Source organism: Microtus pennsylvanicus, chromosome 22 (genome assembly GCF_037038515.1).
Source record: "Microtus pennsylvanicus isolate mMicPen1 chromosome 22, mMicPen1.hap1, whole genome shotgun sequence".
NCBI classification, from domain to species: domain Eukaryota; kingdom Metazoa; phylum Chordata; class Mammalia; order Rodentia; family Cricetidae; genus Microtus; species Microtus pennsylvanicus.
Genome location: NC_134600.1, coordinates 14,001,478 through 14,014,159, shown reverse-complemented (window position 1 = coordinate 14,014,159; position 12,682 = coordinate 14,001,478). Strand labels below are relative to the sequence as shown.

Below are 12,682 nucleotides of genomic sequence, written 5' to 3'. Positions count from 1 at the left end.
CACTGAGTTCATGTTTTAATGATGAATTTTGAAGGCTGTACAAGTCAGAGTGAGAAACCCTGAACTATGTGAGTACTAAATAAATCTTTGACTTTTGAAAACACCAACTTAGAGTGTAAAAATACCTTGGGCTTTTATAGGTCATGTGAGCACCTACAGAGCAATGGATCTTATATACAATATAGCTAGCATCCAGAATCAAGAGCTGGATTCAAGAAAGCAACCGCACACTTTACAGATTCATTTATACTGTTAGAGACCATGCCCAAGTGGATTGATATCTTAAAGCTATTGAGTGGAGGAGCTCTCACAGCACCTACCCATTTAACTTAATAAAAAATTCCAAACCCTATAAAAAACTATGTACATAAGAAACAGATGTCAAAAATAAAGTTAGAATTACAATACACAGCCGGGCAGTGGTGGCACCTTTAATCCCAGCACTAGGGAGGCAAAGGCAGGCGCATCTCTGTGAGTTCAAGACCAGCCTGGTCTATAAGAGCTTGTTCCAGGACAGGCTCCAAAACCACAGAGAAACCCTGTCTCAAAAAACCAAAACAAAAAAAACAGAATTACAATAAGCATAATCAATATTAAGGAAGGAATACATCTTAATGGTTTTATAAGCATTTTATCCTAAGGAGTCCATGTTGTTGTAGAAATGGCTTAACTAGATCATAAGAGGATGGTAAGTATAATTATCTCATCTTCAACTGCATCAAAGGCCTGAGAAGAGCAATAATATTATTTGAGTAGGCAGGTAGTGCAGTCTAGTAGCTTCCTAAAAGTATAGTAGTTGACAGAGACAACTGACTGAGCAATCAACCAAAGTCTCATCAGTGTTGAAGAATAAGATTTCATATCAGAATATAAAACAGTGTTTAAACAACTATGCAGTAAAGAAGGACAATGACCTCAAAATGTGAACAATGGATAAAAATCTTGATCAGAAGTAGAGTTACATAATGCAATATGATAAATATATCATAAAATTGTGTCAAAAATATGTTTTAAACAGGTAGAATCATGCATTTATACAATCTGACAAAATAACCATATATAGTTGTTACAAATATTCTAAACAAAAATAGAAACATTCTATATAATAAATATAATTCAAATTTGTGTCAATATACAAAAGTCTATACCAATGTAAATCCATAAATAATAGTTCACATGTATTCCTTATATTACAAACTGTTATTATTAGTGTGAGTAAGTAATCTACCTATTATCCAATTCCATTTTCCCTCTTTTTGATATCTCTGGGTGTACATAATTTCACCCAATCATATCACCCACCCAGCAGGTCCTAAGTTACTCCAGGGTCTTGAAAAGGCACTATCTGAAAGACATGGGAGGAAAGAGAAATGGATGCCAAGCAGTATTTTGTCAAGGCATCCTTTTATTGAAGCAAGTTTCACGTCTTAAATACTCCTCAGAAAGGAGATCGGGCAGGGGGAACTCTGGAAAGGGGGAAGGGAAGGAGGGGCTCGGTAGCTAGGCAACTATGGAGACAGTTTGACAGCTAAGCAGGGCAGTTGCAAGGTCAGTGGCTAGAACACCTGCTGTTAGTGATGAGCAGCAAGCCTTGCAAGACATTCTGTGGTGCTTTCCAGAGCTTGAGTCTCCACGATCAGCACATAATGTTTTGGCTAACTTGAAGTTTTCTGTCTCAAGATTTTTACTACAAGGCCCCGTGAGATGTGAGAAAGGAGAAGGCTGAAATGGCTCCTGACATATGCTCCTTTTTTTAAACTCCTCAGCAAGACCAAAGTAAGCACGTCTTTGACCTTTGACCACAGCATCCCTGGCTTAGGCTATGTGAAGGGCGATCCTCATCTCCTGACACCATGCCACGTTGAGCCGGCATGTACAGCCTCTGTATGATGTGCTGTTCAGGGGAGGGCTCCACAATATTCCCATCATTGGGCCTCTGCATGAATCATCAATGAAAAAACTGCGAGGAGCTCTTTTAGGAGGGAGGGCTAGAGAGTCATGAGACATGTTTTAACTTATTTTTTTCTACCAAGGATCCTCCTCCAAGGGTTCCTGGGTTGAGGAGGTAGGTTAGTACTGGTAGAGAAGGGGTCAAAATCTAAAATTCTTAACATATGTATTAAACCCAAACAATTTACAGGCTGTGTCAAAATTTTCCCAACATCTATAAGCAGTTACAAATATCATTAGGTCAATTCCAGTAAGAGTACAATGACAGACATTGTTGTTATTAAATACCACCAGTTTCAGTCTCTGAGCAACAGTTAAAACCCCAATTTTCCCCCTTCTTAAGTGAAGAGGCATTAATATTTTAATCAAAATGAGTTCTGTGTCCCAAAGATTAAAACAGTCATATGTTTAGTCTGCATCTTAGTTTCAAAGTGCCTCAGGACAGTTGGGACTTCTGGGTGCGGCAAGCCAGACCCAGCCACCAGAAGTACATCTTGCAACCATCCCAGCAGTGTCTCCTTGGACTCTGTGGAGGCAGAACGACACCCTCCGGGTAGTGTAGCAAGCCCTGCCACCAGGCATTTCTCTCTGCGGGGGCAGGGAAGATGGATCAAGGACTCCTCCCCAACTCATTTCTGGAACTCCTTTATGGGATGTTTGCAGCTACGACATCATCATGTCCAGCTTATTTTCTTTCTGTGAAAAAAAGCACAAACATATCCTCGACCCCAAATATATATAGGTCGGGTCTTTTCATTAAGGCTTTTTTACTTTGCCTTAGTAAAGCTTGGTGTCATCATGTTAGATCCATTTGTATCAGGATCTGTTTGCAACTTTTATAAGTTGCTTTAAAGGAGCCTTGGTACGCTCCACAAATATTTTTTTAAATTATTATTATTAACCATATATGCAGTTCTTCCATTGAAAGAGCCATTTGTAAAATTTAGCAAAAAAATCCTTTAAGGGATTTTTAGCTATAACATTAGGAAAATACAGTTGTGTGAAATGTAGCAATGATCATCTGGGAAAAGATTATTGTTTTGGCCTTTGAATTGAGCAAACACAATTGTCCAGGAATCAATCTGAAAATTATTAATGAATCTTCTATTGTTTAGTATAAGAAACATTGATCATAGTCAATATTTTTTAAACCATCTCCCAGATTTTATCTTGCCCTTTTGTACCAGAGTTTAAAATTAAGAGTTTAAAATCTTAATTGGTGAAACTGGGAAGGTTTATCAATAAACAGCATTTTGTTTTTTATAAAACTCTTGTAGGATAAGTTTTACATTTAATATATACATTTGTCATAGTTGAATCATAATTAATGTATTGTACTTGCTGATTATTATATACTTTACCTGTTGATTTATATTTTACCTTCTTGAGTATCTGTTAGGCAGCTTTTATAAGCTCTCTATTGGAAATTGGCTCATTGTCTTTTGTAAGAATTTTACCTAGCGGCTCAATATCTCCAATAAAAAAATTACAACCAGGGCTTTAAACACTGAATATCTAATTAAAAGTTTATAAGCTATCCTCCTCTTAAGTTCCAAGTCTGCCTTGCAGATAGAAAAATGGAAAAAAGAAGCATTTTAACTAATGATGTTGGCCTCATTAGACATCAACATGTAGAAGAATAAAAATAGATCAATATCCATCTCCATGTACAAGACTCAAGTTTAAGTAAGTCAAAGACCTCAGCATATAAAAATTACATTGAACCTCATAGAGAAAAAAAATAGAAGTACACTTTGCCACATCTCAAACATAGCTTCAGTGGCGCAAACATTGGGAGAAACAATTAGATCTCCTAAACTGACAAACTTTTGTATAACAAGACTATACAGTGGGAAAAGATCTTTACTTATCATAAACCCATTTTAAAAACATATGAAGAACTCAGGAAAGTGGTATCAAAAATTTAATCTAATAAAAATATTTGTTACAATGAGGGCTGATGAGACGCCAAGGACAATGGCATGCAGTTTTGATCCTACGCAATCTGCTGGCTTGGTGGGAGCCTAGCCAGTTTGGATGATCACCTTCCTAGATATGGACGGAGGGGGGAGGACCTAGGAATTACCAAAGGGCAGGGAACCCTGACTGCTCTTTGGACTGGAGAGGGAGGGGGAGACGAGTGTGGGGAAGGGGAGAGGGGTGGGAGGAGGGGGAGAAGAGTGGGAGGAGGGGGAGGGAAAGGGGAGGCTGGGAGGAGGTGGAAATTTGTTTTTTTTCTTTATTCTTCTTTTATCAATAAAAAAAAAGAAAAAAATAAACAAAAAAAAATATTTGTTACAGACATAAACTGAAAACTCTTAACAGGTGAACTTAAAAATGACTGAGAGACATTTAAAAAAATGTTCAAACATAACATCTGATGTGGGAGTGTCATATATCAATCTGTTGATTTCATTAGCTAAGCAATAAAGAAACTGCTAGGCCCATTGGATAGGCCCACCCTTAGGTGGGTGGAGTAAACAGAACAGAATGCCGGGAGGAAGAGGAAGTGAGCTCAGACTCGACAGCTCTCCTCTCCAGAGCAGACGCCTTCAGAGAGACCCCATGCTACCTGCTCCAGGGAAGACGCACGCTATGAAGCTCCGACCCAGGATGGACTTTAAATCTTTGAAGAAGACACCAGAGCATGGGAAGATGTCCCTTGTCCTTGTTATATAGAAATCAGCATAGTAAAAATGAAAACCTATCCAATAAGCATTTATAGGCTCAATAACATCCCCATGTAAATATCATAAGAATTCTTAACAGATCTCAAAATAAAAACACTCAACTTCATATAGAAAAGCCAAAAAATGCAGGATAGCCAAAGCAATCATGTACAACAAGTAATTTCTGAAGGCATCACGTTCCGTGACTTCAGTCTACTATAGAGCTCCAGTACTGACGAGAGCCTGGTTTTGGCAAAAAAACAGATAGGTAGAGCAATGGAACTGATGCTAAGACCCAGATATCACTCCACTCACCTACTACACCTGATTTTTGACAAAACACGAAAAATATAAAATGGAGAAAGAAAGCATATTTAACAAATGGTGCTGGCATAACTGAATATCAATGTGGGGAAGAATGAAACTAGATCCACATCTATCATCATGAACAAAACTCAAGCCCAAGTGGATCAAAGGCCATAACATAAAGGCAAAAGCACTGAACCACATAAAACAGAATGTCAGAAGTACACACGAACACATTGGTAAAGAAGACCACTTTAAAATTATAATTGCAGAAGCACAGACACTGAGAAAAATGATACATGAGATCTCCTGAAGCAAAATTTTCTGTAAACCAAAGGACATGATCAACAATACAAAACAGGCAGCCTATAGTATGGGAAAATATATTCACCTACCCCACACTGGACAGAGGACTGATCTTCAAAACATACAAAGAACTAAAAAAATGGTCATCAAAGAACAAATAATCCAATGAAAAATGGAGTACAGACCTAAATAAAAAACTTTCAACATATGAATTTAAAATGGCTGATAGACACTTAAGGAAATTTCCAAACTCCTTAGTCATTAGAGAAATGAAAATCAAAACAACTCTGAGAGTCCCTCTTACAGCTGTAACAATAGGCAAGATCAAAACACTGATGACAACTTAAGCTGGAGCGGATATGGCTGCTCAAATGTTGGTGGGGTTACAAACTGAGTCAGCTACATTGGATATCAGTATGGTTATTCCTCAGAAAATTAGAAAGCCAGCTGCTTGGTTGTGAGGCATGCCTTTAATCCCTGCACTTGGGAGGCAGAGACAGATCTCTGTGATATCAAGGTCAGCCTGGTCTACAACAGCTAGTACCAAGACAGGCTCCAAAGCTAAAAAGAAACCATGTCTTGGAAAATCAAAAATTAAAAAAAAAAGAATGAAAGAAAATTAGGAAACAACTTATCTTAAAACCCAGCAATACCACTTTGCATATGTACCCAATGGATACTCAATCATACCACAAGGACAAGTGCTCAACTGTGTTCAGAGCTACATTATTTGTTCAGATCCAGGACCTGAAAACATCCCCTCCACTGAAGAATGGACAAATAAATGGTGGTATATTTACACAATGGAGTACTACACAGTGGGGACCAACAATTATATCGTAAAATTCCTGTGCAAATATATGGATCTAGCAATCATCATAAAAGAGTGAGTTAAGCTGGGCGGTGGTGGTGCACGCCTTTAATCCCAGCACTCGGGAGGCAGAGGCAGGCGGATATCTGTGAGTTTGAGGCCAGCCTGGTCTACAGAGCTAGTTCCAGGATAGGCTCCAAAACCACAGAGAAACCCTGTCTCGAAAAACCAAAAAAAAAAAAAATAAATAAAAAAATAAAAAATAAAAGAATAGTTAAGTCAGATCCTGAAAAAAAATATAATATGTACTCACTTCCAAGTGACTTTTAGCTGTAATAGAGGACAGCCAGCCTACAATTCACAATGCCAGAGAACATAGACAACAAAGAGGAAACAAAGAGAGACATACATAAATCTATTCCATATAGAACATAGAGAAAGACAAGATCTTAGTAAATTTGGAGCATGTGGATCATGGGAGAAAGGGAGGGTAGGGAAAGGGAGAGTAGTGGATAAATGTATAGTTGAATAAAAAAACAGTTAAACTCTTGCTACACAGTAGTTATTGGGTGTATTAAACAAAGCGACAGTAAGAAATGAACAGCTGAAATTTGGAACTTTGCTTAATTTTGTACCTGAATAAAATAATTCCTCTTGCTAAGCCAAACTGATTTACGATATTTAATTAAAAACAACCCACACATACTTTCCAAAAGAAAATTAAAGATTTGTACCATATCGCCCCATGTTCCTAAATCTATAATCATACATACACACAAACACATGAGAGAGACGTGTTTGATTTTACTTAATATAGCTGCATTCATTCTAAATTCAGCATTAAACACTGAGTTAATGTTTTTATGTTGTATTTTGAAGGCTGTACAAGTCAGAGTGACAAATCCTGAACTATGTGAGTACTAATTGAATCTTTAACTTTTGAAAATACCAAGTTAGAGTGTAAGAATATCTTGGGCATTTAGAGGTCCAATGAGCACCTACAAGTGAATGGATCATGTATACAATAAATCTAGCAGCCAGAATCAAGAGTTGCAATCAAGAAAGTGACCACACACTTTACAGATTCATTTATAATGTAAGAGACCATGCCCAAATGAATTGGTATCTTAAGGTTTTTGCATGAAAGAGCTCTCACAGCACCTACCCCTTTTGCTTAAATAAGAAATTCCAAACTCAATAGAAAACTATGTATACAAGAAAGAGATATCAAGTATACAGTTAGAATGACAACCACCATAAACCATATTACACAAAGAATACATTCTAATGTTTTGATAAACATTCTATCCTAAGGAGTCTAAGACTTGTAGTAGGAATGGCTTGATTAGACCATAAGAGGATGGTCACTATGATTATCTGATCTTCAACCCCATCAAAGGCCTGAGAAGAACAATATTACTTGAGTAGGTGGGTTGCGAAGTCTGACAAAATAACTTTGCATAGGAATTACAAATATTCTAAACAAAAATCGGCATATATTCTATATAAGTTTAATTTGAATTTGTATCAATATACAAAATCTATACCAATGTAAATTATTCATAAATAATAGCCCACAATTACTCTTTTACTCACTACTATTAGTGTGAATAAGTAATCTACCTATTATCCCATTCAATTTGTCCTCTTTTTTGAGATCTCTGGGTATACATAATTTCACCCAACCCCCAACCCTATATGAGTAATAATCAACTCTTAAATGTTGTCCCGGACTGTGAAGACAAACTTTGTTGGGAAAGAGGATGGCATCTTCTAGAATTGCTTCCAGATGTCATGGGGGTGATGTCTTTTCTACAGGATTTTATAGAACTAAAATGATGGTTAAATTTCAAGATTACTGTTTTGAATAATTGCAAATGGTTTCTGAGTATTGGATAGGGTTGTTCTGAAGTTATTATTTGGAATTGTTGCCAGAACGATGTAAGAAGGTGCACCATATCTGCAGCTTGTACCCATAACTCAGTCTCAGAGCTATCAGCATCATGCCGTCATATCACCAGGTAGAGACATTGTGGGGCCCCTATATCTTCCTCTTGGAAGATGTTCTTTGTTTAAAATCAAAACATTGTCATGTAGATATATATTCATTGAAAGATAAGATATAGAGAAAATGGGCATGAAGGAAAGTAAAATATTCCTTTAAAATCTATCTTTTTTCTGTCCCAAACCAGAAAGCTATTGACATGAGACAGAAATTCTAAATTTTTCTTTTAACATCATGCTTGGATTTAGAGAAGGATAGTCATAGTCTAAATCTAAAACCATTTCTGATTCTGAAGTAGAGATGTAAACACAAAGGAGACATCTTCTAAAGCTGTAGCCCATACAAAGCACCTAACAGATTATCTCTTGGGGTTTGCCTACTCATAGGATTACAGGTCAGTAGCTGCCCCCTTCCTGAGATGCAAAGCAGCAGTGTGACAACCAGAACCAAGAGACAGATCAGCTACTATTCCAGATAGTGAGAACAGTGTAAGCCATGGCTTAGAGGCTGCAGCAAAGTCAGCAGGACCTTTAGAGATTCATCCCTGTGCCATCAGAGCAGCAACAGCACACATCTGTCCTCAGCCAGAAACTCTAAAAACCACACTGTGTTTTGACAGTCTTCCGAATAATTCCAGTATGAGTGTAAGTTTTAGGAGATCTGATCCAGGCTAGCAACTCTCACATGCTGTTTGCAGGGTTCTTCTTGGGGATAAAACAAGAGGTGAAGTGGACATAAGTTCAGATACGTTTGCAAGTGCATAGTCTACAGTTCTTTTGGAGAGCCAACAATAAACATTAGCCATTTAAAGGTTTCAAGAAGTCCTACAGTAAAGACATTTATTTCTCATTCAGCATTTGCTCTCTGGTTCCTCAGTCTGCCTATTCATACTTCCATGAATACCCTCTTAGGGATATCATCCCTACCCTTCACATGGACGTGCTGTAACTTACTGAAGATAAGGAGACTCTCCCAAGTTACAGAACATGTTCCATGTTGGAAAAGACCTTAACAATTTTTCTGTTCTCCATACCCTGCATCCTCTGTCCTTTTACTCTACTGTGTATCCAGGCATAACTCTGTGTTATGTAGCTCAGAAGAAGGACAAAAGTCTCTGCATTTATCTTGAAGGAATTTTCCAACTACTCATCCCTGGAGCACCTACTCTTTCTTCTGTGCTCAGTTATGTATGTGGTGACCCTGCTTGGAACACTGCCTTCTTGGCCATGTGCACAATTTCTGAGTAATATTTCCATTTAGAAAATCTGCTACACATCTACTTTTGTGCCTCTGATGCTGTTCTACCTTCTCTAATTCCAGAAGACCAACTTCTCTAATGGCTGTGACATCCAGATGCATCTGAGACCTTCCACAGGCTCCACAGAGTACCTGCTCGTTGTCATCATGGCCTGTGATCACTACCTTGCTATTTGTCAGCAACTCAGGTACCCGTGCACATGAGCCACAGGTTTTTCTTCATGCCTCCAAGAGTCTTCTGGGTACTCTACCTCTTTGGGTTGTTGACAGAAACAGTCATTGCCATGAGACTGCCCTTGTATGGCCAAAAAGTATTCAGACACTTCACCTGCAAGGTCCTGGATGTGCTGAAGCTGGCCTGTGGTGACACATCAGTCAGCAATGACTTTGTCCTTGTGTTCCATGCTTCTGCTGTCTCTACTCAAGGACCTCATTTGCCTTTCCAACATGCCAATTCTGGTCACATTCCTAAAGGTGCCCTCAGCCAGCAGGCCCTGCAAATGCTTTTTCACCTGCTTGGAGAACCTTGCTGTGGTCCTATTTTTTTATAGCATCATCATGTTCATATACATGAAACCCATGAACACAAAGGGCTATATCTCTAACATGGTCTTCACAGTCTTATTTTGGTTCCATAATAAGTTCTTTTTTTCCCAGTTCTTGAGTCCCTAGTCTGTTGATGCTACAAATGTGCACTCACTATGCTTACCAATTTTTCATATGATATTTTGTTCTTGTTCGGACAAATAAATCTTGCCTGGATATTAGAGGGCAGAGCTAACAATCACTAGTGGACCACAGGATCTGGCAAGAAGTGTATCATGACTTTAATCCCAGCAATTGGGAAATGAAGAAAAGAATCTAATCCCCATTTGGTTTGAGGATTTGGGGAGGTAAGAAGTGAATGTGGCTGCTGTGTTGCTTATCTGTTCTCTCATGTTCACCCCAAAATCTGACTCTGGAATTTTATTAATAATACTAATTAAAATCACACTACAAACAATCATCATTTTATTTGAATAATGATTTCTTTATTTTTATTTTTTAAAAAGAATAACTATCTTTATCCATTATACATATCAATAAAAGTTTCCACTCCCTCCCTTCCTCTCATTTTCTCCAGTTAGCCTCCCAACCAATCCCATATACATTCCACAGAGAGAGGAGGCACATTGCTTTGTTGTAGATCTCAGGCCCTCCCTACTATATCAAGGCTGAGCAAGGCATCCATCCAAAGAGAATGGACACCGGATTTTTGACTAAGTAGCTAAAGTTAAACAATTACAACCTCTGTCTTTTTCAAAAAACACCCATTGCTCATAATTGCTAAGCTATCTCATGCCACATTTTTATTAAAAAATTATTCTTATACATTTTAAGTAAAATATATTCAATTTCTTTACCCCTTCCTTGTCTTATCTACATGCCTTTCCAAATTCTTCTTTCAATTTCTTCCTTGTTAAGTGTGAGTGAATAGTAGGTTTAAAAAAGTGAGTAAAATCTGCTGGGACCATTTCTGTTGGCTGTGTGTGATAGTTTCAAGACTGAACAGCCTGTTTTGAATACACAAATAGAGAGGTCATCCAAGCATGTGGCTAAATCATCCACATGCTTTAAAGAATTCTTATCTTTACTGAGCAACATGAGTTTGAGCTTTATGTTATCTAGACTGCCTTTGACAGAAAACATGAGTAAGAATTGGAAACTTGGAAGAGTGTTTACCTAAGCCAACACTTCCTGGTGCCATGCCCTTGAAGTTGTGCAGCCTCAGAGACGACTATGGACATTGTCCTCCACCAATCACAGGATTCCCATTTCCCAATGTGCATTTTATTAGGAAAATTCCACATAGCCAGGAATTTCAAGAATTCATGATGGGGAACAAATTGACCTCAAACTTCCTGAAGTGGGCCCCACGCATACTCCTGTGTGCTATGATAAAGCCATGCACCTCTAAGTCCAGCTGAAATAGGTGTTTTAAAAGGACTTATTGAATCAGATAAAGAAATAAAATAAGATTTAGAGGGAGTACCATTGTTTTCATGAATAGCAAGGTTTTCTTGAAATTCTATAGTTTGAATAGCCAAATCATTTCATATGTTCTCAATAATGGGTTATTTTCTTTGCATTGTTAATTCCATCCATTTAAAAATCAAGTGTGGGGCTGGAGAGATGGCTCAGCGGTTAAGAGCATTGCCTGCTCTTCCAAAGGTTCTGAGTTCAATTCCCAGCAACCACATGGTGGCTCACAACCATCTGTAATGAGATCTGGCACCCTCTTCTGGCTTGCAGACATACACACAGACAGAATATTGTATACATAATAAATAAATAAATATTAAAAAAAAATAAATAAAAAAAATAAAAATCAAGTGTGACTGTGTGAATACACCTGTGCCATGATGTGTATGTAGCACTGACAGGAAAACTAACAGGGGTCTATGATCTACTTCCACTTTGTGAGTTCTAGTGATGAGACCTGGGGTACCATTATGCTGCAAGTGACCACAATGGCACTTCTTTTATTTCAAAATTATTCACCAATGAGCTCACATAGAAGTGTGCCCATGGAACCACCCAAGAGAAAATATGAGAAACACCTGTAGAAGTCTTATCGGTAACCCAGAGATAGAACTCAGGTTCTCAGAATTAACAGCCATGAACATTACTAAATGAGGCAATTCTCTGAAGAATTAAATTCTTATGTTTTTTTAAAATATTTATTTATTATGGATACAATATTCTGTCTGTGAGTATGTCTGCAGGCCAGAAGAGGGCATCAGACCTCATTACAGATGGTTGTGAGCCACCAAGTGGTTGCCAGAAATTGAACTCAGGAACTCTGGAAGAGCAGGCAATGCTCTTAACCACTGACCCATCTCTCCAGCCCACAATTCTTATATTTTAAGAAAGTGTTAGAAATAAATATTCTGCCTGCAGAATGAACTAATTAGATATGTATGATGGTGTAAATATGTTTCTATGCAAAGAAGAATTATTATTCAAGATGTCCTGGGTCCTTATACTTTGAAAAAATTTACAGTTGCAATCTGAAAAAAGACAATAATTTACTGATCTACTATTTCTTCAAATCAAATTTGATCATCACTGATAGAGGTCTGTGGGAAAAAACTGTTGTATACTAGGCAAGAAACCTAACCTTAATCCTGGTAGAAAAATGGGCTATGGTATGAAATACACAACTGATTGCTGATTATCTTACTTTATTATATTAATATCACATAAATGAAAATATTTTTTGAATACACACATGAGGTATTTAATGTTTCTTATAATTACATTTTCAGTCATTTTAACATTAACATTGTTAAATTGTGTTGAGAAAACAGATCACATGGGAGTTCATCATCCACCCTT

At 37.6% G+C, this 12,682-nt stretch overlaps 1 pseudogene; it reads left to right on the top strand.

Annotated features, from left to right (window-relative positions):
- The first annotated feature begins 8,045 nt into the window (after positions 1-8,045).
- LOC142840078 (olfactory receptor 13J1-like) lies at positions 8,046-9,976 on the top strand (annotated as a pseudogene).
- Positions 9,977-12,682: the final 2,706 nt, after the last annotated feature.